The sequence below is a fragment of the Callorhinus ursinus genome, unplaced genomic scaffold (genome assembly GCF_003265705.2).
Source record: "Callorhinus ursinus isolate GAN/ISIS: 27379988/994484 unplaced genomic scaffold, GSC_fseal_2.0 scaffold4, whole genome shotgun sequence".
In the NCBI taxonomy this organism is placed as follows: domain Eukaryota; kingdom Metazoa; phylum Chordata; class Mammalia; order Carnivora; family Otariidae; genus Callorhinus; species Callorhinus ursinus.
In genome coordinates, this window is record NW_027397066.1 from 36,887,177 (window position 1) to 36,913,984 (window position 26,808).

Consider the following 26,808-nt stretch of genomic DNA (forward strand, 5'->3'; position numbering starts at 1 on the left):
GTGTGTGTGTGTGTGTGTGTGTGTGTGTGTGTGTGTGTGTAGGAGAGGGGTGCAAAAGCAGTGGGGAATGGTGGGGAGAAAGGACAGATGAGGTCAGTACTGGGAATGCCGCAGGTGGGAGGCTCTTTTGAAACATTTCCTGTTGATCATACCACCGTGGACACCTGTTTTTCCCATCAGCAGGACTAGCATCTTTGCAGTCATGGTGAGTGATGTTGAAAGTGGGAGCTCCACCGGTGCTCTTGCTACAAAGAGCCACTGTAAATTCCCTGCCCTGCAGCAGTGAGTCCCAGATAACAACATTTCTGGCTCCCAGGTGTCAGTCCATTCATGAAAAAACTTGACCAGTCTTTGCCAACCAGGACACCGACCTCAGCTGGCATGAGGTTGATGAAGGTTTTCCCCGCAAGGTGGCCCCAGTGGAGGACAGCCCTTAGAGCCCACGACAGCCCTGGGGTGACAGGTGCCCTCTGCCATGAGGTTATGGTTGTAGGCATTCCATCTGGCCATGGCGCTGCTGCTGGGGCTGAGCTCAGGTGCCTGGGGCTGGCCGGCGGGGGAGGTGGAGAGCTTGGGCCTGCACTGCCTCTGGACTGAGAATCTATTAGCTGTGTCTGATGACTATAAAAAACAGAAATTTATCTTCTTAGTTCTGGAGTCTAGATGCTGGAAATCCTGGTGTTGGCTGTGGCATGCTGCCTAGGAATGCTGTAGGGAAAAATCTTGTCTTGCTTTTTCCAGGTCTGGTGGCTCCTAGCAATCTTTGGCTTTCCTTGGCTTGTAGCTGCATCCCTCCGATCTTTGCCTCTGTCTTATTTCTGCGTGTCTCTGTGTATTCTCTCCTTTATTTATAAGATCACTAGTCATTGGATTAGGGTGCACCCTAATCCAGTATGACCTCATCTTACCTTAACTAATTACATCTGCAAAGAATTTATTTCCAAATAAGATTACATTCTGAGGTCTGGGGAGACATGAATTTTTGAGCACACTATTCAATTTACCATGCTTGGCTATTTATTTTCTCAATTCAAAGCAAGTTAGGAATATAGACAGGGGCAGTTTAGGGAGACTTCTGAGGTTGTACATGGAAAACAATGATAAATACTGGCTGAATATCTGGCAATGAGGGAAAGGTTGAAAACTCTAAAGCACACTTAGGATGTTTGGTGTACATTATATCAGAGCCCCTGAATGTATATATGTAATTATTCTATCAAGAACATGTTTATGTGGAGGTATTGTCCCATTACTAGTTCTTAGAGACCATTTTATAAATATTAACTTAATTCTTCATAATGAAACATAATAATTTTTCTATAAAACAAAATATTCCTAACAAATCTGATTTTATTATCAATCTCATTTTCTCCTCTAAAATGCAACCTCCTTAAGAAAAAAAGATGATGGATGCATTACTTCCAGTATCAACTAGCACAATTTTTTGATAATATCCAGTATTTATGGTGTGTGTCCTAATTAACTGGAGGTTTCTATATCATAATAGTTAGGAGTGGGAACTCTGGTAACAAACTGTCTGGATTTGAAGCAAGGTTTCACACTGTACTATCCATACTTTAGTGTCCTCATCTGTAAAATGGATAATATAGTAGTACGTATTTCATGAGGTTGTATGAGAATTAAATGAGTAGGGGCGCCTGGGTGGCTCAGTCGTTAAGCATCTGCCTTCAGCTCAGGTCATGATCCCAGGGTCCTGGGATCAAGCCCCGCATCGGGCTCCCTGCTCGGCAGGAAGTCTGCTTCTCCCTCTCCCACTCCCCCTGCTTGTGTTCCCTCTCTCGCTGTGTCTCTCTCTGTCAAATAATAAAATCTTTAAAAAATGAATAAATAAATAAAAATAAAGTATGGGATACTATTAAAAAAAAGAATTAAATGAGTATACAAATGTATGTCAGTGCCTGAATGTATATATGTATATATATGTATGTAGGAGTGTATGTGTGTGTGTGTATTACATATATAGGTTACATATATATGTTACATATATATACATATATAGGTATACATGTAATATATATATATAGCTATATATGTTATATAATACATGTCATAGAAATTATATGCTTATCACTCAAAGTTCTAAGTATTTTATTGGATCATGTTATATAATCTTCATAATTAACCTTTGAATTAAGTATCATTTTTATCATCTCCATTCTATAAATTAGAGAAAATGGTATTATCTCCCAAAGAGTTAAGTAATTTGCTGAAGGTCACGCAATGGAGTAGTTAGGGTACTAACCTAGGCAGCCTAGTTTCAAAGGTCATACCATTAACTATTATATAATATTGCCTCACCATTTTATAGGTAATTAATGCACACTTATTGATGACTTATTATTGACTCTGATTTCTGCTGGTTTGACTTGTTCATAAACCTCTCAGATTTCTCTTTCGTGGCTGAAGGTTACTTTATGAGTTATCTATCACTATACAACCAATTACCTCAAATTCTGATGGCTTAAAACAATAATAATTATTTGTTATCTCTCACCATTTCTGTGGGTCAGGGATTTGGGATGGTCCAGCTAGGCAGGTTCTAATTCAGGCCTCTTAACTAGATTGCAGTCAGATGTTGGCTGGGGTGAAAATCATCTGAAGCCTTGACTAGACCTAGAGGATTCCTTTCCAAGATTGTTCATTTCCATGGTTGGCAAGTTCATGCTGACTGTTGAAGGGAGGTCTTAGTCCCTCTTCACATGGGGCCCTCCATAGGGCTCTCCACTTGAGTGTCCTTATGGCATGAAAGCTGGCTTTTTCCAGAGTAAACACTCTAAGAGATCAAGACAGGAGTTCCAGTGATTTTTAGGGCCTTGACTTGGAAGTCACAAATCTTCTTCACTTCTGCTGTATTCTCCTGGTCTCAGAAATCTGTCCTGATCGACAGGCAGGAGACTATTCAGTGTCATGAGGTTTATCAGGGGCCATTTTGGAAGCTGGCTTGTATGCACAGCATGTTTCTGTCTCTAGCCTCTCTGTTTTGGTTATACCCTCTCTTCCTCTGGGTGATGCCTCTTCTGGATTCTACAGTATCCTACCCCTGAACTCACCTCCCCTTAGTTTAGAAAAGTAGGAAAGTGACCTACCCAGGACAAGCATGTGTCACTCCCAGAAATTTTATTCCTGCATGGAAAGATACAGATTCAAAAGATCATCTGTCTAAATCATCCAATGAGTACATAAGAGGATTGTCTATAAATTTCTCTTGCCTCCCCTGGTTCCTGCTCCTCTCACAGCCTGGGTGTTCAGTTCTTCCAGAATTTCCTTTGTGTTCTTAGGTAAATCAGAATTGGTGTTTTTCTTCATCATCAGAAAGTCCTAATAAGTACCCCCCCCACACACATACCTCCAAGGATAAAATGCATAGTGTGTGTTATGTGGATTAAAAAATCAGGAAGCCTTTTTGTTGTTGTTGCAGCTGCTTGGTGTCTCAGGCAATTGAATCATTTTGCTCGGGGAGACATGTGATCCCTGAAAGAGACTTGGGAAACCTGCACTAGAGACATCTTCCTCTTCTTTTGTCAGGTCCTGCCATCACAGGTTCAGTACTGAAAGACTACATTCCTTACAGATCTGGGCTTATTAATAGGAATTCTGTTCAGAGAGAATTTGTTAATTTAGTTAACAATTTAGACTTGTACGTATAAAAGTCAAAATATGTCTCAGTCTTATATACGGTTGATATTTCATTAAATATCCTGAAAAATTCAAAGTCTTTGGTAAATTTATGACTCTCTCATATGCTGGAAGATCCCCACATACTAACGTGTACAAGACATTTCCTTTGTGAAAAATTGAATTTTTTTAATGTAAATCCATTTCAAATGATCCGATCTTCTTGATTTCATTATTATGAACCATGAACACAAACTTCTAAAATATACTTTCTCAGCTGGAATTGTATCTTATTATTTAGGCTTCAAAGCTAACAGAAATAGACATTGTGTTCCAATCTTTTTACAACCCGAAAAACAAGCTTAGGGGAAGAAGGGATAGCATGATGTGTGGGAAGGTAAAAATAAGGATAATAGTTTCTGGCATACTGTTAAGTGTGTGGGGGTGGTCAGGACACATCAGTTGAGAAGGAAACATAAGAGTATTTGTGTAAGGTGCTTTTTAAACATTTTCCCACCAAATTAATATGTTGAGGTCTTTTCCTGAAATGATTAGTTGGTATCTAAGTCAGTTATTCCTTGTAAATGAATCACATGTAACATGATGAATCAGGGACTAAAATGACAAAGGCTACTGGACCATGTTTCATTTGAAGATGGGATTTCAGTATATTCTAAGTAGAAAAAAGGATGCCTCGTGTTGTTTGCTTGTGTTGAGTTTTACTGTTAAGTATTGATAATCACCTGAAACACTCATGCACACACAAGTATGCATATGAATTTTCATAGGAATCCCAGCTTTCTTCTGTACCCCGCTAGGGGCTTGGCTCTTTCACATGTGTAGTGACTGTGTTCTGACTGCTGATAGGGTTTGGATACCTGCAGATTTGTGTGAATACATGTGGCCACGCAGACGTGTGCGTACTTGTTTGCATGTTTTATCTGTGTGGGCCTCGTATGTGTCTGTGTGTTTGTATGTCTTCTTAACATGTCCTTCTTGTTAACTTATTTCATTCCATGCTCCCTAGTTACTGCTTCCTCACACCTGTAGTATTTTGCTTCTCTTTCTTTCCCCTCATCACCCCAATACAGAGTTCTCATAACCCTTTGGAGCACATAAGTCCTTCTTAGATTAAATGACTATTTGAGAATTCAGAATTCCTTCCACTTTTCCTAAATTGTTCCTCCGTATTTTACAGAAATCTCTTCACTATTGTGGGTTGACAATATCTAAGATACGTTTTCCTTGTATGGGAGAGGAGACAGGCAAAGAAAGATAACTGATATTCCACAGAAGGGCAATATAAGTCAAAGAGATCTATTGATGGCATCTTTTGGCAGAGTGGTTTTAAAAATTACATAGAAGCAATAATATTAATTTATTCACCCAGCATTTATTGATTTTCTTCTGTGGGCAAATAGTGCTCCAGGCAATATTTAACATTGTTGGAGAAAAAAATCCAAATCCAAGGAAACGATGTATTTGTTTAAGAGGAAGGTATCTCTCAAGAGAGAATTCTAATCGAAAGAGCACTGGACTTGGAGACTGAACATCTACACCAGATCTCCACACTGTACCCAGAATCTTTATTTAAAAATGCAAAACCAATCATATTATATCTCCTTGTCCTTTAAATGGCTTCTTATTGTTTCAAATCAGTTAAATAAGTTAGGATAAAGAAAGCAGTCTTTAGCATGGCCTACACATCCTGCATAGTCTGGCTCTGCTTACTTCTCTAATTTTATCTTCCAACACTGCCCCTCTTATGCTGTTTCCTGTAGCCCCTGCAGCCCTAGTTCGTTTCCTAGACAATGCTCCATCTCTCAGGACTGTTGCCCATTCTATTTCTCTCTCTAAAGCACCTCTCCTTTCCTTGCCTTTTTAACTTCCACTCACCTCACTTAAAACAGGTTAACTTGTGTTGGTTTCTTGAAACTTTGTTGTGTTCCTTTGGATCACCTATCTCCTTTTTAATTGTATATTTATTTGTTGTTATTAACATTGTCCATTCCACTCAATCCATCGGATTCCCTGTGCCTATCACAGTTTCTGACACACACAGTTTTTGAAAAATTGGGTAATTTGAGGAACTTATTTAACTGATTTGAAACAAAGTTTCAGCAATTATAGAACGGGGATAATAACTTACTGTGTAGATTAACTGAGAGAATGTGCAATGAAACTTTGAGAATGCTGTAAAATATACAGGTAATACTTATAATAACCAAGAAGAATTTCTATTCTTAATTAATCTGGTTAAAAGAGAAGAACGGGTTGGTGATGTGGGTGTGAAGATTAAAAGAAACCATGTTTTCTTGTAGAGAAGAAACAATAAGAGGAAACTCTCCCTCCCCCCATACATATATATGTATATAACACACACACACACACACACAAATGTATATATTTGTGTGTGTGTGTGTGTTAAGATTTTAAATTTTAAAATGAAAGTTTGAAAGGAAATTTTAAAATGAAAGTTTCTTCCTTCCTCTGTCTTAACTTCTAGCTGCCATCTGCAGTTGTAAGCACTTTAAAGAATGTTTGTTTTCAGTTCATGGGTGGTTATCATTGCTTCTCTAAATTATGTTTTTATTTCTATTTCTTGATTTATCAACTTCAGACTGTATCTACTCAGTTTGCATCATCGTTTTAATTTTTACCTTTCCTCTTTCTAGTACCAAATTATTCATATTAGTTATAGTTCTTCTAGTATTATATTTATGACTTCAAGTAATATTCTTCAACAAATATTTCTTGAATCATATAATTTATGACTACTCATTGACCTCACATTACATATGATAAAGAAAGTAGTATACTTACATTTTTCTTAATTCTCCTTGCCCATTGTGTTTTCTAAATTCTGTCTGCTGTATCATTTTTTTTTATTTGAGAGAGAGAGAGAGGAGAGAGAGAAAGCACACGCACAGGCAAGGAAGTGGCAGGCAGAGGCAGAGGGAGAAGCAGACTTCCCACGGAGCAGGGAGCCTGATGTGGGACTTGATCCCAGGACCCTGGGACCATGACCTGAGCTGAAGGCAGACATTTGACCAACTAAACCACCCAGGTGCCCCAGCCATATCATTGTTTGATTTGCCAAATTATATTTTGTTTCATTTTTTCAAGTTTAATGTTACTGCCTGTGTTTTCACTGTAGATTGACTTTAAAAATTGAAAACAAAGCAACCTCATAAAATATTAACATTATGTAAATATGGTTAATGTTGTGCATAAATATTATTTAAATTATTTATTATATTATTAAAAATATAAATATCATTTCAATCTAAGTACTGTTGTGGATCCATTGGAAAGGGAATGTAATCCTACATAATTAAAATAGTGCCAAAAGAAAGAGAACATTCCAAGGTTTTAATGCTCAAAATCATATTTTAGTGTGTTCAAGATGTGGTCTCTGGGTTTCTTATACAACTTATGGTTCTCCAAAGAGTTTCTAATTCCATTTTTTTGTTATTACTGGCAGCCAAACACCCCATAAGTTTAGTCATATTGGTAAAATCTTTCAAGATCTTAATTATACAGATCATTGAATGAGATCCGTCTTTTCCTTAAGGAAATTTTTTATAGAACCTTCTGACTTCCTGTTTTTTTTTAAAGATTTTATTTATTTATTTATTTGAGAGAGAGAATGAGAGAGAGAGAGCACATGAGAGGAGGGAGGGTCAGAGGGAGAAGCAGACTCCCTGCTGAGCAGGGAGCCCGATGCGGGACTTGATCCTGGAACTCGAGGATCATGACCTGAGCCGAAGGCGGTCGCTTAACCAACTGAGCCACCCAGGCGCCCCATGACTTCCTGTTTTTATTTGAACCAATTGCACAGAAACTCCATTGCAAAATTATAATGAATCCAAATGTGCTTCTCTTTCTTGATTTTTTTTTTAACTTTTCAGGAATACAAATTCAAGTTTTTTGAAGGATGCCTTCAAGCATGTAATCTTCTTAATCTTGAAGGTCTGAAAATGTTTTTAACTTCTCCTCAAACTTGATTGTTATTTTGACTGGATATTGAATTCCAGGTTCAAACTAATTTTCCCTGAGAAATTCCAAACTCATTGTTCCATTGCCTCTTAGCCTTCTGTTTGGCTGAGAAGACTGATAGATTCTTCTTCCTTTGTAGGTAATGTAGATGTACTTTCTAAAGATTTTAAGCACAGTTTTATTTTGAGGTTGAAATTCTGCTAGAATATGCATCTGTCGTGATGAATTCTTCATTTTTATATATATATTTATTTTTATATATATGTTTTAATATTTTATATAAAATATAAATTTAATATTTAAAATATTTACATATTATATTTATGTATTATATTTACATATATAAATATATAAATAAATAAGTACATATATATATATTTAATTAGGCTCTACATGCAATGTGGGGCTCGAATTCACAATCCTAAGATCAACGGCTACATGTTCTACCAACTGAGCCAGCCAGGTGCCCCTTTATTCATATATTTAGAACAAAATATGCTCTTTCACTCTGGAGATTATATTTTCCTTCAGCTCAGAAAAATTTTTTAAAAATTTCTCCTCTTCCCATTTTATATCCTCATTTCTTCATTTCTAGAATACTTCTTAGACAGACATTGTCATTCCTATATTGATTCTCCCTGTCTTCTTTAATAATTTACATTATTTTGGTCTTTTTGCTTTATAAGTATTAATTAATTAATATACTAATAAATGTTTACTGAATAAGTAAATACTGAGCTCTAAGCTCTGTGAATACAATAGGAAGTAGGCAAAAATCCTTGTCCTTACATTATAGCATTTAATACAGTTTAGGTTTTCTGAGTGATTTCCTCAGCTCTGTCTTAGAGAACAGTAATTTTGCTTCATTTATGTTTACCTTATTATTTTTTAACCTCTATTGAAATTTTAAATTTTCTATCATATTTGTAATATATAAAAAATCTATTTTCTTCCCCTTTTTTTTATTAGGCTTCCTCTAGTTTTATTGTTTTAATATCTACTTGAACAGCATCAAGATTGCTAATTATGTTTCTTACAAAATTTTAAGTTTCAGAGATGTGATGTAAAAGTTTTTCAGGTACACATGGAAAAATCAGACCTGATCGCAGATGAAGACAATCTAACTAAATAGCTGTATTGTCTCTCAGTATGGAAGCTAAAGCTCCATAGGTGTGATATACTGTAGGACACAAAGAAAGGGAAAGGGTACATATGGCACATTCTTTATTATCTTTCTCTGGGGTAGTAATGTTCTTAAATGCCCAGGACACTCTCTCTCTTCCAACTCATTACTCATATTTGAAGGCATGATTGGAATACACTGGGGCAAACCTATGATCCAAGTGGGTCTAGGCCTCATCATTGGCTGTACCTTGGCCAAGTCTCCTCCAGGAATCACAGTATGGTCTGGAAGCCAGTGGTGTATCAATCTACCCACTGGATGATATACTTTTTTGATGGTGGAAAGGGCAGAATAAACATTTTTGGGAACCACAATACCATGATACTCAACATGGCAAGAGTTACATTTCATCTCCTTATTCATGTACTTACCATGGTGAGGGTGATATTATACCATTTGGTTCACTGTTACTCTGTAAATCTCTGCCATAGGAAGCTATTAATCATGAGCTTTTTAAGCTGAGATGACTGGGGCTTATGTGGCTAGAGGAAATGGGATGCAAGCATAGCATTCAATATTGGTCTGGAATTCTGAAAGATCTACATTCAAGTCATTTTCAAATTTGAGAGAGGCGGTTATGGAGTACTATCTAATAAGGGTGTGAAGTAATCGTAAGTTGGGCACTCAGGACTGAGGATATGTACACATCCATGCATACACAGGGTGGCATGTGTGGTGAGGATGGAATCATAGGGACATGGAATTTAGTTACAGCTGTGGGACCTGGGAAAATGGGAAATGTGACCTTGGACTTCTTACTTTATTCAACGAGACTTTCCATAAGCCAAGAGTTAAACCCAGAATCTGTTCCCCCAACAAAGATGTGAAAAACCAAGATTTTTTAAAGACCTATGAACTCATTGGCCAATTTGTGAATCCTGTCCCAGGATAAGTCAGTAATTTTTCCGCCAATGGCACAGTGCTCTTGAGCATAGTTATTGGCAGAATTTTCTTTGCCAGTGATGTGCTGCTCAGAATGGAAGAGCCCGTAGTAAGTGTCAGTACAAACTTCCATCAATAAATGTGGGTTTCACATCTACAAACAGTACTTTGGAGACAAGCTCCCTATCACACATCTCACTGAGAGTAGTAAAGGAATCACTTCCCCTACTCTGCAATTGTCTTGTTACTTGGCTAGATGACATGTTCCAGGCAGTAGAGCTCCCAGCAGTCAATTGCTTGTCTGAGCACCAGGCTGGCTAATGTGATAGAGATGAATGTATGCATATCGCCATCGGTTAGGAGCTGAAGAGACAGAGTCCTGGTTACCATGCCAACAAGCTAAGGTTTGAGATAAGTAATTTACTCGTTTTTTTTTTTTTTTTTAAAGTTTGGTTTTAACCTCCAAATGATCTCTTTTGGTTTTGAGTGTGTAATTGTGTTTGTGTGTTGGGATTTCTTTTTTAGCATAAAGAGGTCCCCAAATCATCTCTAGTGATCCTTAGTTGTTTGCCTATATTTATGAATATGATTTAGAGGGGTTAGCATAGGTAGCTGGTATACAGGCTTCTTTAAATTTAATGGAAATAGGTTCAGGAATAGGAAGGGAGAGACAACATATCAAATGATTCAGAATATCTAAAATATAATAACCTTATTCAGAAAATAGCTGAATTTAAACAAAGTTGCTGTACTGTTTTTTAATAATAATGCTGTTGTCATCATCATTATGATTGGCCAGTATTTCCTCTCCCATAAACTTTTGTGTTCATTCTATATTGATAAACTCCAATAGAGAGAAGGATATATTGTTTTAAATATTGGCTTAGATTAAATAGAATCCCTGTCATAGGAAGATTTAAAGCCTACTGGATCTAATTATATTTCAAGAACTTTGGAAGATGCATCAACTTGTCAAACCTGGCATCAATTTAGCACCAAGAGAAAATATTAAATAATGAAGATGGTTTATCATAAAAAGCCTATGAGTAACTATTTTAACTTATTTTACAAAGATTTTTCAGACATAAGTAGGACAGAAAACAAGCAAAGGAAATGTAAACTGTCTTATGGCAATTCTTTCCCCTTTGCCACAAGGAATGTGCTCCATTTATAGCCCTTTAAGTGCTGGCTTTAAAATAATGTATTGCCATATTTTATTTGCTCCTTCGTATGTTCAGAGATAAAATAACAATATCAAAGCAGTAAATATTACACAGAAGGCATTGATGGAAACAGTAATATAATAAAAAATATAACTCACTTTTTCTATCTATATGGGAATATTGGAAAACAAATCAAACAGAAGGGGGGTTCTGTGAGAAGGGATAGCTTTTAAAAAGTGCCATTTATATTTTCTTTTTTAGTTCCTCTTTTTAAAGACTATTTTCTTTGTACATCTTCACTCAACTCTGTGGCATGACACTTCTAGAAGTTAGTGTTAAAGCAGGAGCCAAGATGGCTACTGCAGACACTGAAACTAGTCCTGTAGAGGTCACAAAGGGGAGTTGTCCCAGGTGATTGTTTCTCATTTCATTTACTATGCAAACAGCTTTCATGATTTTGCTCTCTTGTAACTTCTCTTCAGGGCTTTGCAGAATGATTTTGAGGCACATGTCATTATCAAAGAACAATAAAAAAGATTTCAATTGTTCATGACAGATGATTTAACTATGTATCTATCCTAAACTGTGGCCTCTTTGTTTCCCAGTTATTATGTTGATATTTTTATATTTTTCTTTTTCCATTTTAAAGTAAAAGAATATACTTTATGAAATTTACCTTAAACATTTCCTTTTCATTAGATAGAAATAGGTAAATATCACTGACTCTGATAAATTATCTACTTTGTTATTGCAGAATTCTGGGCTTTCCTTAGATTGTCATGAGGTCAAATCATTTTTGCCTATAGTCATTGCTTAAATGGCCCCCAATAGTTGAATACAGAGCTATTTCTCTGACTCTTGGTGCCACTCCTGGTATATGATAAATTTTCTTTTCTTATACATTTATTCATGGTTCTAAACTATTGACTAACTCAATAATAAGCCTTAACCACTGGCATATGGCCTTATCCCGGAGGATAACTTACTTGTTATGAGGGCTCTGGTACTGGAGAGATAAGGCCTCATTCTAAGAAGCCAAAACTATTCCTTTCCCAGAGTCCAGTTCAATGAAATCTCTGAGAACCTTGACTTTCATGAAAGAAGTCCTGAATAGACAAGTGGATTTCTTACTAGACATTTATACCAAATACTCCAAGGTGGAAGAAGAGGGGACATTTCTGTTTCCTAAGAGGCTGTTTTACTGAAAGCAGTTATACATCTTTACAAATAACACGGGTTTGTAATGTTGCTTTGTAAATACCCAATATAAAGAGTCTCTCTCTCTCTCTCTTTCTCTCTCTCCTCCCTTCTGTTTTTAGAGGGTGAGTTAGTATTTTTTTTATGAAAGCAATAACTTATTTGGAGCTCTCCTTAGTACTAAAAGATCAGTACGCCTTTCCTGAAACCTTTGGATGTTTAAATGTTCAGTCCTATATTTTGTCTAGCTGTACTCTGTTTTTGTCACCAGAATCAATATAGTCACTTCATATTTGACTGATGACCCCAAAGTTTGCTTAGCATTCCCTATAATGTGAACTTCTATAACTATGTTCTAATAACCATTGTTACTCTAGGTCAGCTGACTCTACATTTTACTGAAGTTTTTATTGCTCTCATTACTAGTCATAGTATATCTATCTGCTCATACATTTGTCATCACAGGGCTACTCTTATTTTGCTCTATCCTTGTAAGAGTTTGCTATATAGAGCAATAAACTAAAGATTATGCACATAAAAGTCTTTGTAAGAATTTCATTAATTAAAACCTTTTGAGGAAAAGGTGATTCTCAGGGGGCAAAGTGTATCATAATACTACATTTCATCAGTTTTCACATAGTAAAATCTCTGAAATTAGTACATGGTACAATCAATGACGTCTTAGATTTGTTTAGAAAATGGTGCCATCTACCAGCCTTCTAATGCCCTCAAGCATTTTATAATTTTATATCCAAAATGCAAAGACTGAATTGGGCCAGATATCTTAGAGAATGAATTATATAAATAGTCATTTTTGAAATAAAGCATCACATCGTTATGGAGATAATAGAGATGTTGGAGAAATCCCAAGAATAGTCATACTCTAATCAATAGTGTATAAATTAGATCCTGGGTTATAACAATGTCAATATTTCAAGATCCAATCAGGCAGGGATAATTAGAGTTGACTTGCCAAAATTAAAAAAAAAAAACATAAAATGCACAAAATCACAACTGGCACAGTATTGCTGTGTACTGACATGTTTGGAAAAGTAGGAAATAATTCCCACTCAGATGGGTAAGTTTCATAGTAGAGTGTTCTGAATAAAAAAAGATGGAGACAATGACCAAAAGATCTAATATTTTTGACCAGTATAAAAATTTAATAAGGGAGGAGACTTAGCCATCTTGTCAAACTCACACACAAACCCATTTATGTTGAAGCCACTTGATCAAAATACATTCTGATAAAAAGGCCATGGAAAGATGTTATCCAAGCCCTCTGGCTCCTTTCAGTGGATGACCTTACAGTCCACTGTTGGTTTCACAATTACTGAGTAATTGCAATTACAGTAAGCACAGGCTCTTTTATGTTCTACCAACATTTTGAAGTGGATAAGCTAAATCCGCCTAACCGTCAGTATACAGGATTCTGCAGAGTTAGCATCAGCAGTGGCTACAGCTGATGACATTACCCAGTTAATCTGCTCCACACATCATTCAAGACAGAACCATTTTTAAAAAGAGAGATATATCTTGGACTTGACAGGCCTGATAAATCAAATCTAGGTTTCAAAGTCAAGAGTAGATTCAGTGAAACCATATGAAACCACAAGTTGGTTCAGAAAAGCTATATAGTAAAATTCAATGTGTTTCCAAATGTCATAGATATGCTTAAAAGCCCCATTTGATTGGAATTTAATAGTATCTTAATTAATTTATGTACCCAAATTATAAGGGGAATAACACTGAAATTTAAACAGCCCATTGACTCTGAGATTAGATGTCCTTCTTTTTCATTTGGGGCCAAACCAGATAAATTAAATGATTCTGAACTTGATGGTAAAAAATAGCTGGAAGTGTCTCCCACTGAATTCTAATTCCTACTGAACAACAACTGCAATTAATAAATGGAAGGGACAGTGGTGAAATGGAAATGCACTGGCCAGATCTCCCTCAAGGCAGGACTTGTTCCAGCTGTCTGCAGAGAGCCTCCAACTGTGTTTGTGTCCTTCAGTGTTTGCCTCAGCTGTGGAGAGCTGCCTCACTGAAGGGATAGCCTTCCTGGGGTTGTCCACATCAAATGACTAATCACGGTGGGGTATACAGGCCTTGCCATTTTGGTCCACCAAGGAGTGGGCCATATGTACTCTAGAGCTCAGTTTGGGGTTAGCCAAAACTTTGCTAGGACTGCAATGCTGTTCAGTGGCTTGCTGTGCCTGATCTTGCTTCCTTCCCTTTCCATGTGCTCTCATAGTCATCTTGCATGCCAAACTCCCTGTCTGCTTCTGGAAAACCAGCCTGCAAAAGACAGCATATAAAAATGATCTCTGCAAGAAAAATGTCAAGCCCCAGCTCTTTTCTGAATGTCACAACAAACGGTTCAACCTACAGAGGGTTTGGTGCCCTAAAAAATGGCAGCCCGTGATATCTACTCCTGGTTGCACCAGGAACCAACTTCCTTACTGCCTTGCCAGAAAAAATTGTATGTTATTTCCTTCTTTTTCAGACACATGCCTATGAAATAATAGTTATTGGGCATTTTCTGCGTGCGCGTGTGTGTGTGTGTGTGTGTGTGTGTACTATTAGAAAAATCTGGATAAAAAATAATTTACCTCTAGGGGAGAGATTTCCAAAGGAAAGAAATGTATATATAAACTGTTGCAAAATGACTCCTGGACTGGCTTACTTCTAACAGTTTATTTCACCTAACACACCTGATGATTTCCACTAAATTAAGCAAATTTAAAATCATACAGCAGAAAAATAAAGGGGCCTATTTTTTAAGAAATGGAAAAGGATAGTACTAACCCATCCTTGAACCTCCCATTTTTGGCTTCAAGGGAGGTATCTCTCACTATGGGAAGCTTCTTCTTCAGACATATGCAGCTGGTAGATATGGGATGTGACGTGGTTGCATAGGGCCCCTGTGTGTTGTGCTTTGTTCTTATTCTTTTTTATTTTTTTAATATATATTTATTTATAGAGAGAGAGTGAGAGAGAGAGCAGGTGGAGGGGTAGAGAGAGAGTCTCAAGCAGACTCCCTGCTAAGTATGGAGCCCCATGTGGAGCTCAGTCTCATGACTCTGAGATCATGACCTGAGCTGAAATCAAGAGTCTGATGCTTAACCAGTTGAGTCACTCAGGTGCCCCACTTTGTTCTCACTCTTAAGAGAGAAATGAAAGGGTTGAAGATGGGTCTCAAGGCGTCATCTAAATGTACATTATCTATTCTCTGGCAGGGGCTCTTTCAGCTAATTGCAATTTCCCCTTCGCTCACATTTCTAGTCTCCAACACCTGTCTATCAGATACAAAACTTCTTTGCTTAATTATGGAAATGGAGATTCATCTCTTAAAGCTTCAGTTACTTTTAAATCCCTATAAGAAGACTGCAGATCTAATTATTCAACGCCTTAAATTTTCTTAGTTATATAAAATAATAAATATTAGGAATGTGATACATTCCTCTTGTTAGGTGTTTTTTGAAGGGGGAAATATATTTGTTACTGAACCCTGAATATGTCAATATAATTTCTCTATTTTCCTTGAAGAAGAATCCAACAAATAAAAATCGCAAAGAAATTATCATACTTGCTCTTCTGTTTTCTCCTAAACCTGAAGATTACCTATATAATCACAACAAAGAATTTAACTAGCCAGTGAAGTTGCCCTTCCCACTCTCCACCATACATAGCCTCACAACTACCCACCTTTGCTTTCTAGTGAGCATGGAAACTGCTCATGGTTTGACTATTCTGATTTGAAAGCAAGTAGTTTTTCTCTTGCTCCTTCTTGGAAAATAATAGCTTTTTCAAGCTCTTCTTGGAATATGTTAAATTTAGTGTCCTCCAGGAGTATCTGCTTTTCCTTCTGTCTTTTCTGATTTATCAATTATTTTAAGAATACAAATATGATCTAGGATTAGAAATTGATGTCAGATTGTGACTAATTCACCCATGCTCTCTTTTTCCTTTCTCTTCCTACCACCTTATTCTTTTTCACCATCAAATCCTACCTAAATGATCAGCAATGCTTCATGCTCTAGGATACCACTGACCACAGGTAAGTGATATTTAAGCAACTAAGCTTGATATTTAGTGGCTTAATATTGAGTTGTTTTTTCTTCTAAGCCATCCATGATATTGCTCATGGTTTTAGTAAGTATGCTTTAGGATGGTTCCCTATGCATGACTTTGTTTGTTGGCTTGGGTTTTATGCTGGAAAAATGGGGGGAGGGGAAGAAGCTATCCTGCCTATTCCTCTGGTCTCTTCGGGACTTCAGCCCAGTGACTCCTCTTTATTTGAAGAGTTAACTCACCTCCTTACTTGAAGAGTTACTAATCTGCTTGAAGGTGTGATTTTCACCTGCTGTGTTACCACTAGGATAACAATAAAAGAGGAAAAATATGATTGGTTTGATGTAAGTTTAGAGAAATTGCTGAATGGGCACAACTGGAAGGACTAGGAGGTGAGATGGTTAAGGATGTTGGCGAGATAGAGATTGAAATAATGGATTCTCAAATTTAATTGGATTTGAAGGAAGTACAGCTAACAGGATTTATAGATTTGGATAAAGTGGATGTATCCACCAGATGCTAGTAGAAAATAAATGGTATTCTTAAAAGAGGTGAGAGTTTATATACTAATATTTGGGCAATCAAAAAAGCATGATAGGGGCGCCTGGGTGGCTCAGTTGGTTAAGCGACTGCCTTCGGCTCAGGTCATGATCCTGGAGTCCCTGGATCGAGTCCCACATCGGGCTCCCTGCTCGGCAGGGAGTCTGCTTCTCCCTCTGACCCTCCCCCCATCTCATGTGCTTTCTCTCTCTCTCATTCTCTCTCTCTCTCTCAAATAAATAAATAAACTCTTAAAAAAAAAAAAGGCATGATAAAGATCACAAGGACTATCAAGAGCCGGGAGCTCTTACCTGCCCTAGGCCTGAATGGCTACAGGAGAAAGGGAATGGAGATAGGAGGAGAACAAAGAGGGAGAGGGAGAGCCTGAGAGAAAGAAGATAATGAGAATTTTGATATTAGAGGAGGCGCCTGAAAAGGAAATGTGGTCTTTGGTAGTACAAGGAAACGCGAGAAAAAAAGTCTCCAACCTCACTCTCCTCCCACCCTCTGATATCTCATCTCATTGGCTGAATCCATTCAAAAACCAGAGTTGCAAGGGATACTGGTTGAGACAGTACATCAGTGGGTCTCCTAGGACAGAGACCAGGTTAGAGAAATCAGACTGTTGATTTGTGTGGAGTACAGAAAATACTGGCTATAAGGAAGGAGGGGATTGATAGGAGATTTTTTTTTTTTTTAGTGTAAGGAACTGTAAAAGGTATGGTACTTTTTAAAACAGAGATAGATATAATTGATTTTAAGCATTCAGTGGTGAAGCAGTTTGAAAAGTGACAAATTCTAGGGGCACCTGGGCAGCTCAGTCAGTTAAGCATCTGCCTTTGGCTCAGGTCATGATTCCAGGGTCCTGGGATCGAGTCCCACGTCGGGCTCCCTGCTCAGCTGGGAGCCTGCTTCTCCCTCTCCCCCTTCTCCTCCCCTTTACTCTCCCCCTGCTTGTGCTCTCTCTCAAATAAATAAATAAAATCTTAAAAAAAAAAGGGACAAGTTCCAGTATGCATTCAAGTGAGTGGTTGATGAAGTGGAGGAAGAGTGAAGATCATTATGCTTGCTCTTGAAGGTAGAATGAGCTATCTTAGTTTTCTTGAGACAGAGTTTTCTAGGGATATAGGATTTTGCATCCTAAAAGTGCCCAGAGAATCCTGGGCAAAGTGGGAGAGTTGGCTGAACTTCTTGAAGGATTTGACAGGAATTCCATGCAGATGGAAAATATTAGCCAAGATATGGAAATAGAGCACAGGGAATATTTGCAAGGACAATGAATTACATTTTGGCTGCAGTTAAGGAAAAATAAACAAAGTAAAAAGTGGTGTCACTACTTTATGGAAGAACAAGAAGCTTGAACTTTATGCTATACAACCAGTGTTTTGGTTTCCAGTGTTGGTGTTGAATCTCACTGAGCAATTTACAGATGTCACAGAAATAACATACAGGCATAGATCCTGTGTATACCTCCCATATAGCAGTATATGACTTTTTTTGTTCCTTGGGTATCTATGATTTTGTCATTTTTATCAACCATTCAGACTATCTGAAGTTTTTAGATAAAATCTGTTAGTGTATGTTTCTATATTTCTATGATTATAATTATCCAGAGAACTCAAGTTTCAGAAACAGCTTTAAAAAAAAAAAATCGTTGGATGAACCAGTAATCAGTAGGATTGAAATAATTAAAATTCAGTTTCTTCCCTAATATTCAAATTTTAAAATACCAGGTAGGAAATTAGTGCCAGATAATGCCAAATGTTTCCTTAAATTTGGAGGAATACAAACATTTTGAAATCTGCTAATTGAAGCAATCAACTCAAATTAAAAATAGAAATGGCTGGAGGTGGGTGGGGGGATGGGTGAAATAGGTGATGGGGATTCAGGAGGGCACTTGTGATGAGGTGTAGAAACTAATATTACACTGCATGTTAACCAACTGGAGTTTGAATAAAAACTTAAAAAAAAAAAAGTAAAAAATAAAAATAGAAATGGCTGTTAGAGTATAAAATAATAATTCCTTTTTCTAATTTAAAATTATAAACTGCTATTTCAAATGATCTAAAATGCTTCATTATGAATCACATTTTAAAAAGCCTATATCATATTAATATTGATGCTGAATAATATTTTTTTCAGTTAGAATTGAAATTAAATGAGTAGAATAGGCAATCCAAAATAAGGGTGGCTTACACATGACGGAAGTTCATCTGTCTCTCATTTAAAAGACCACTAGTAACACTGAGGATCTAGAATAGTTACTTCATAGAGTCTTTAGAGTATCCTATCTATTGGGGCGCCTGGGTGGCTCAGACGTTAAGCGTCGGCCTTTGGCTCAGGTCATGATCCCAGGGCCCCAGGTCTGGCTCCCTGCTCAGCGGGAAGCCTGCTTCTCCCTCTCCCTCCGCCCCTGCTTGTGTACCCTCTCTGTGTCTCTCTCTGTCAAATAAATAAAATCTTTAAAAAAAAAAGAATATCCTAACTATCTATACTACCATTCTTTTGTTTTCTTTTTTTAAGATTTTATTTTATTCATTTGTCAGAGAGAGAACACACGCACACACAAGCAGGGCTAGTGGCAGACAGAGGGAGAAGCAGGCTCCCCGCTGATCAGGGAGCCCGATGGGGGAATCAATCCCAGGATGCTAGGATCATGACCTGAGTCTAAGGCAGAAGCTTAACGAACTGAGCCACCCAGGTGCCCCATAAAATGTCCATGGTTTAAAATAGAAGTCTAATTGCGATTTAAAAAAAAAATAGGGCTAAAATGGTGTTATCCAGCTTATCAATTATTTCTTATGTTAATATTTTCTTCAGGTGCTAATAGCCATATTGACCTTTACAGAACGGAGAATGTTTTTATATAATACTTTATTTATTGTTGTAAGTATTTTACTAGAATACTATGTCTACTTTAAAATAAAGAATTCTGAGCGCTAAATAAGAACCGATGAGTAGGAGTTACAGGGAGGTCTCATCATTTTCAAGAAATACCTGTAAAACTATTGTGCCATTCATATTTCTGTTGAAGTGTTTAAACCACTTGTGAGTTTTTAAATTGTCAAGAATGCACTGACAAAAGTACAGCCCGGCCAACTTGGACCGAGAGAGACAGAGACTAAAATTTTAGCTTGACTAGCTATAGGAGGCAGCCGGTCAAGCTGCTCAGCAAGCAAGAAAGGCAAATTCTCTGATGCCCTTCTCTAAAGTGGCTAAGTTGATGATAAAAAAGAAAGAATAACCCAGAGGGTATCTAGGACCTTTTGGCAAATAAATTCCCCTGTTCCATCCCATCTTTGCACTCAAAGGGATTATTCAAGGTCGACATTTGATAAGCCATAGGAGAAAAATGTACTGCTATATACTCTCCTCAGGGCATCGGCTGCCTACTTTGATTATATTTACATTTTCATGACTAAGAGAGACTGTAATTTTTTTTTCTTCCATAGTAGCAAAAATCTGACCAGAAAAACTTTGCCTTTTTACTTTTAGTAGCAGAAGTTCTTCAGTTGGCAACTCTTGTGTAGTTGCGAAGTTTCCTGTGGCAAGGTCAAGTTAGAAATCAATTTGTTTTTTTTGTGTGTGTGTTGGAAAGTGAAAACCTTTCTTTTCTTCCTCCCATCTCCCCCTGTTGGAGTTATTTCTTCACTGCTAGCAGTTTCATATTGCACCTAATATTCCAAGACATATCTGTTATTAAAATGTGTGAACTACTGTTTATTTAGAATTTTCTGACTCTTTGGTCCTTTTTATCTCTCACAAAATGTAGTAAATTCTCAAAGTTATAGCACTGAACAGACTGAGGAAGTTGAATCTCAATTCATAAAATCAAGTCTTTGTATATTAAACATTATACTACAGTTATCAAAAGTGCTCTTTATTGATTTCTTTCATTAGGAAATTTAAAGGATTTAGCATGACTGACTTCAGAGAAAGGAGTTTTTGTTGTTTTGTTTTCAAATAAATATTCTGAAATTTATATATCCAAATGGGGGCAGTAACTACAAGTAGTGTAATGGTGGAAGGAAAATTATCAACTTTAACTTGGTAAGGGGAAATTGATAATTGCCTTGAATCATTTCAAATAGTGATATATGATAAAGGGATTAGGTTTACTCTTTTAGCTTCAGATGTCAGAACTAACGGAATCAGTAGATATCTTAGGGAGGCAAATCCAATAGAATCAAACATGGGCTTAAGTAGGCTCTGAATGATCACAAATTACAGATATTACAGATTCTTATATTGAATGGGAGATTGGATAGTATGCGTACTAAGGCATTCTCCAACTTCAACACTTGAAGATTTCACAAATTTTATAATTTGAGGAAGATATAAATTTAATCCAGAAAGGTAAACATTACTCAGATCTTTTTAAAAACTTCCTTTTCATTGGAATAGTCTTCAGAACCCATTTCTTTCTTCCATGAGAAAACATTATAAAGTTACAAAAAATGTCTTTCCTGATTTTCATTCTTTTCTTCCTCTGCACATACCTTCAAACTTCTTTTCATCCTAACTTCTTCCCTTTCCACTTGTGATTGATGCACATGGATTCATTGTACTTGGCGGGTCTTTGACCCAACATCTGGACTATCATTTTTCTGTGCTGGTGCTGACTAACATAAGACTCTTGGGGGATGACAGGCTATGATATGGACCCAGACTTAGAATGAGAAGCCTTCTAAGAAGTGCCTTAGAATCAATATGGCTCTTGCTCATGTGTGTTATGTAACCAAATGACTTAGCAACAAAAAGCTGATCATTAGAGTTTTATACTTTATAAATCCTAGGATTGTTAGGATCTCTACTGTCAGGAATAAATAAGTAAAAAAATGGCATTCCTAGTAATTTGAAAGTTCATCTAGGATTAGGAAGCACTGTTACTACCCAAACATTCACCATAATTTTAAAAGTTAAATTACTTCTGTATGTTAAGTCTTTCTGCTCATAGAAAATTCTGAAAATACCAGTGTGAACTTTGGAATGGATAATACATAAGGCCACATCCTCTTATAACTCATGAATACTTTCTTGTATCATCTTTCTTTTAGGTAGCAGAGAGCAGTTACCCCATATGAGTTAGGGTACAAGAAGCAATGCTGTATGGAGCAAGAGTAGAGGAAAGTCTGGAGGGCAGGACTCCATGGGGTTCAAACAGAGGGGCCAAGGACATCATTGACAGCTAGTGAGCAGCAGAAAGACATTGAATTGCTGGTAGGAAGAGAGGAGTCCACTGGGAATGGAGATGTGGAAGCACTCTAAAAGAAGACAACCTAAATTTGTGGAAAGTGCTTAAAATTAATGCTAAAATATCTTTAGATCTAGTGTTTTCTTTGGCAAGTGGCTTAGCCTATATAAGCTTCCTCATCCTCATCTGTAAATCAGAAATAATTCTACCTGACCATGGTTAGTATTTAGATAAAATGATATTCATGAAGGGGCGCCTGGATGGCTCAGTCAGTTAAGCGTCTGCCTTTGGCTCGGGTCATGATCCTAGGGTCCTGGGATCGAGCCCCACATCAGGCTCCTTGCTCAGGGAGAAGCCTGCTTCTCCCTCTCCCTCTGCCTGCCGCTCTGTCTACTTGTATCACTCTGTCAAATAAATAAAATCTTAAAAAAAAATGTTCACGAAAGCATATTAAATTTTTCTAAAGGTTATGCATGAATTAGTAATATTAATGATGACTGTCTTAAAATTGTTTCTGAAGTCTGAGTGATATATACAACAACTAACCAAGAATTAAAGCTAATTAAACTACTGAATATTTGAGGGCAACAGCAGGTTCTCCTAAGAAAAAATGCAGTATTACCTACCTAACTACCTCTGACACTCTTAGTTCTACAATTTGATTTTTCTGTGACCTGGCATTTGGGTAGAAGTTCTGACTGGAAGATTAAAACAGGGAAAGCAAAGGGTAAGTAATTGGATAATGATAGTGCCGCTGAATATAGAGTATTTCCACATCCCAATGTTTTCCTGATTCTCCAAGCTTGTCATCCCCATTCCTGGTTTGCTTTCTTTACTTTTGTTTTTATTCTGTTGTAGTAAACATACTTAACACGAGATGTACCCTCTTAACAGATCTTTAAGTGTACAATACAGTATTGATAACTCTAAGCATAATTTCATACAACAAATCTCTAGAACGTATTTATCTTGCATAACTGAAACTTTATACCCATTGATTAGCAACTTCCTATTTTCCTCTACCTCCCAGACCCTGGAAACCATAATTCCACCCTCTGCTTCTCTGATTTGACTATTTTAGCTACTACATGTAAGTGGGATTACTTAGTATTCGTCCTGTGACTGGCTTATTTCACTTAGCATAATCTCCTCAAGGTTCATCCATGTTGTTGCATATTGCAGATTTCCTTCCTTTTGAAGACTGAGTAATATTCTATTGTTGTATAAATCACATTTTCTTTATCCATTCATCCACTGATGGACCTTTAGATTGTTTCCACATCCTGGCTATTGTGAATAGTGCTGCAGTGAATGTGGGAGTGCTAATATGTCTTCAAGATCCTGATTTCAATTCCTTTGGATAAATACTCAATAGGATTTCCAGATCATGTGGTAGTTCTATTTTTAATTTTTTCAGGAATGTCGTTGTTGTTTTCCATAGTGGCTGCACCATTTTGCATTCTCACCAGTGTCCCGGGATTCCAATTTCTCCACATCCTTGCTAACATTTGTTATACTTTTTTGTTTTGTTTTTAAAGATTTTATTTATTTATTTGAGAGAGCGAATGAGATAGAGAGAGCATGAGAGGGGGGAGGGTGAGAGGGAGAAGCAGACTCCCTGTTGAGCAGGGAGCCCAATGCGGGACTTGATCCCGGGACTGCAGGATCATGACCTGAGCCGAAGGCAGTCCCTTAACCAACTGAGCCGCTCAGGCACCCCCTTTGTTTTGTTTTTTATAAAACCCATACTAACTGGTGTGAGGTGATATCACATTGTGGTTTTAACTTGCATTTTCCTGAATTAGTGATACTGAGCATCTTTTCATATTCCTGTTGGTCATTTTTATGTCTTCGGTTAAATAAATGTTGGTTGATACTAAGGAACTCGTAACCTCAAAGATGAGGTAGTAGCTAGCAATTGCCTAGTTCTTGGGGCCTTCTAGATTGCTTCCCAAATACTCACAATGGTTTTTCACCAGTACTTTCTGCTCTTAATCACTTCCTAATGTGCCCCTAGCCAGTCTCAAAAGTTTAAGATATAAGATACTTATTTAAACATATGTGTTGGGCGCCTAGGTGGCTCAGTTGATTAAGCAACTGCCTTCAGCTCAGGTTATGATCCTGGAGTCCTGGGATCGAGTCCCGCATTGGGCTCCCTGCTCAGTGGGGAGTCTGCTTCTCCCTCTGACCCTCTTCCCTCTCATGCTCTCTATCTCTCATTCTCTCTCTCTCTCAAATAAATAAATAAAATCTTTAAAAAAAATAAAAAAATAAACATATGTGTTAGTCCTATTTAATTTTGGCTAAATTTATCCAAATCTGAGTTTATATGCAATTTATGTGTATGTGTGTATGCATATATTTGGTATCCTGTTTTAAATGCCTTAATTTCTAGAAAAATCATATCATATGTCTGAAATAGAGTCTCTAATTCTACATTTGACTGTTTTATAACTTCTTAATACACTTTTCTTTCAGAGTTATAGTACTACTACACTATACTTAGTATAGCACAAAAAATGGCAATAATAGCAAAGTGATATCTTTTTAATTATACCTTTAATCTCTGTATACTCATTTCTGATTGACAAAAGCAAAAAAAAAAAATCAGGAAGTCCATGTTCTAGAAAACTCTTTTCCTACCAAGGTATGTTATCTTGATGCTAATGATATTAAATTACAAGGCGCTTTTTTTTTGTCGTCAACTAGAGATCTTTCCTAAGAAGAAACTCTTTCCATAAGAAACTCTTAAAAACCAGAATCACACTTCCTCTGCTCACCTTCCTGTTTCTGCAACTCTCGGCGCTGGGTCTACAGCGGCTGCTGCACCAGAAGAAATGTATGTGCCCAGAGTTGTGACATCTGCACAACAGAAAGCTGGAAGAACAATTACAGCCTGGATCCCAGGGAGATGTGATTTTGCCTCAAAAAACAGAATTAGTAGCAGCTTAGCTATTATGGGAGTTTCTCCTCCCATGAGCTCAGTTGTTGTGGAAAAACATCATCCAGTCACAGTGCAAACCATTCCTCAAGCTGCTGCAGCAAAATATCCCCGGACGATTCATCCCGATAGTACCTCAGCTTCTAGATCCCTTGGAACCAGGTCAACTCACACCCAGTCTCTCACAAGCATTCATTTCATAAAAGTGGTTTGCTAAAATGAATATGCACATATTGAGATCTTTTAATTCTTCTGGTTTTGCCAAGAATTAGAAGTCTCTAGTTGTTAAAATTTCATATTCTCAGAACATCATAGATATATCATGTTCATCTTTTCAAAATTACAAGAGACTTTTTCAAGCCATACCATCCTTTGTAACTATATGTAGGATTATTTTAATTATAATGTTATTTTTTTAATTTAAGCAATTAAGTAAAACTTTTTTAAATTTAAAAAAAAACAAAAAACAAAAAACCAGAATCATGTGTGGTTGGAAATTGCTTAGTTATTTAGGGGTGCAAACTATTTGCAGTATACACATAGTAGTTCTCAAATAATGATTAAGAATTAACCTTTTCTGTGGTCCTCACTGTCTGATGCTTCAAAATACCTACCTAATTAGATTCTTATCCCAAGAAGCAAACTGAACTGTCCCATTAACTACAGGATGATTTTCCTTGTCAGTGATGTTCTCATTTCTAGTAGCATAGTAAGAGCTTGGGTGCTGAATCTAGAGTTCATGAATTTGAGTCCAGTTCTACCATTTATAAGCTCAGGCTGAGACTTGATTGATATACTTTGTGATGGTTCTCTGTTTTAATTTTAGTGCCCATTTTGCTATTATATATTTGTAATATTACCTCTCACGACCTGTATGACCTTGGATAAGTTACTTAATTCATCTGTGCCTCAGTTACCTCAAATGAGGGATAAAATTAATATCTATCTCTTTGGGCTGTTGTGAGAATTAAATTTATAAATATCTGTATGGTGTTTAAAAATTTGCTATCACAGGGGCACCTGGGAGGTGCAGTCGGTTGAGCATCTAACTCTTGGTTTCAGCTCAGGTTATGATCTCAGGGTTGTGAAATCGAGCCCTGTGTGGGGATCCATGCTTAGTGCAGAATCTGCTTGAGATTCTGTCTCCCTTTCCCTCTGCCCCCCCACTCATTCTTTCTCTCTCTCTTTCTCTAAGATAAATAAATAAATCTTTAAAAAAATATAAAAATTAAAAGTTCCTGTCACAGAATAAGTGCTTAATACATGCTATGTATTATTAATTTTTATCTCCCTCTGGGTCCTTCTGATCTATGATTCTGTTTCTTGCTTTCTCTGTGTTCTTCCTGAAATTATGGTCTTACAGAACATAAATGTAAGGGAAAATGTGGAGAGAGGAGAAAAAATAAAGATGAGAACACTAGCTAGGAGGTTATTTCAATTGTCTGCTCATGAGGTAACAAAGAAGACCTTACCTAATGTAGTAGCTGAGAGAATGGAAAGCAAGAACTAATGATAATAATTGACATTTATTGAGCCATTGCAATGTGCTGGGCACCGTTTTTTAAAGTGATTTCTTAAATTCATTCTGCCATAGATTTTATTCTAGGTATCCCTATCAACAACTTAAAGACACTAGAGTTTACTGAGGTTAAATACTTTGACATATAATTAGTGACAGAGTTAGAATTTTAATCCAGGCATTTGAGAGTCCCAAACATATGCCCTTAACTACTATATATTGCTGGGCGCCTGGGTGGCTCAGTTGCTTAAGCGACTGCCTTCGGCTCAGGTCATGATCCTGGAGTCCCTGGATCGAGTCCCGCATTAGGCTCCCTGCTCAGTAGGGGGTCTGCTTCTCCCTCTGACCCTCCCCCCTCTCATGTGTGCTCTCTCTCTCAAATAAATAAATAAAATCTTTAAAAAATAAAACCTACTATATATTGCTTTTCTCCAGGAAAAATATGTATTCAGGCATTGGACCTGAAGGAATCAAGAG

The 26,808-nt window shown here is 37.1% G+C and overlaps 1 long non-coding RNA gene and 1 pseudogene across 1 annotated transcript in view; one reads left to right on the top strand and one right to left on the bottom strand.

Annotated features, from left to right (window-relative positions):
* LOC141372453 (uncharacterized) overlaps positions 1 to 25,232 on the top strand; it is a 56,233-nt gene extending 31,001 nt beyond the window's left edge. Inside the window, exon 3 of the long non-coding RNA XR_012377707.1 lies at positions 24,581 to 25,232. This is a non-coding gene — a long non-coding RNA (uncharacterized lncRNA). The remainder of the gene's footprint in view (positions 1 to 24,580) is intronic.
* On the bottom strand, positions 94 to 510 carry LOC112835540 (profilin-1 pseudogene; annotated as a pseudogene).
* Positions 25,233 to 26,808: the final 1,576 nt, after the last annotated feature.